We start from the raw sequence: 889 nt of genomic DNA on the forward strand, positions 1-889 counted from the left end.
GAAACATGAAAATGAACAATAAGAAAACAATTAATTGGGGGATGGGGGGAATGACCCAATAAGATATATGGAATGTCAGGCAGCATACAGTTTAAAGTTCAAAATTTCTGTGGAGGAAGTGGATGGAGAAGAAAAAAAATCTTTTGTAGGATGAATGAAGACAAGATGGAAGGAATCTGTGTGAATGGATTCTATTCTTCGATATTTTTTGAAGAAACAAAAGGAGAGGAGAAGAGGAAGGAAATGGAAAGATCCGAGTGTTAGGAAGTAAATTAACAGTTAATTTATTCAGTGGAGTTTTTTTCTTTATTGGTGATGTTTTATTACTATTATTTTAACTTCTTTTATCATTCCTCTTGAAACTTGCTATCCTGGAGGAACAAGATGATCTATCATTTAAGACTTAAAGCAATCCTTGCTGTACTTCATCTAGAGCTGTACATTGCGAGAGAGGGTGAAGAAAGGGCAATGTGTATTTGAACCTGTAATTCAGAAGGGGATTTGAATCAAAGTGAGTGGAGCAGGAGAGAAATTTGGCGTATAATATAAATGTATATAATACACCGAGAACGTGTACCAAAAAGTATAGGTCCCACCGAGATTCGAACTCAGATCGCTGGATTCAAAGTCCAGAGTGCTAACCATTACACCATGGGGCCAGCTGTGTGGGAGCTGTAGAAGACTGTTTGAATACCATTATTTAATTGTCTCAGTTTTCTCGTTCATAAAAATAGTTTTAGGATACTAGATTTAGGTTTGGACTGTGTATGTACATACAACATTGAGATTTCTGATATTGTAGCTTCATACAATCAAGTGAAGTCCCATCATTTTAGTGTCAAGGAGAAACAAAAGGATCTTACTTATCTGTTCGGAACAAGTTAAATGC

General features: G+C 35.9%; 1 non-coding gene across 1 annotated transcript; it reads right to left on the reverse strand.

The window, feature by feature from the left end:
• Positions 1 to 587: 587 nt before the first annotated feature.
• TRNAQ-UUG (transfer RNA glutamine (anticodon UUG)) lies at positions 588 to 659 on the reverse strand. Its single transcript has one exon. It is a non-coding gene; the product is annotated as a tRNA-Gln (tRNA).
• Positions 660 to 889: the final 230 nt, after the last annotated feature.

This window comes from Sminthopsis crassicaudata, chromosome 4 (genome assembly GCF_048593235.1).
Source record: "Sminthopsis crassicaudata isolate SCR6 chromosome 4, ASM4859323v1, whole genome shotgun sequence".
In the NCBI taxonomy this organism is placed as follows: Eukaryota; Metazoa; Chordata; class Mammalia; order Dasyuromorphia; family Dasyuridae; genus Sminthopsis; species Sminthopsis crassicaudata.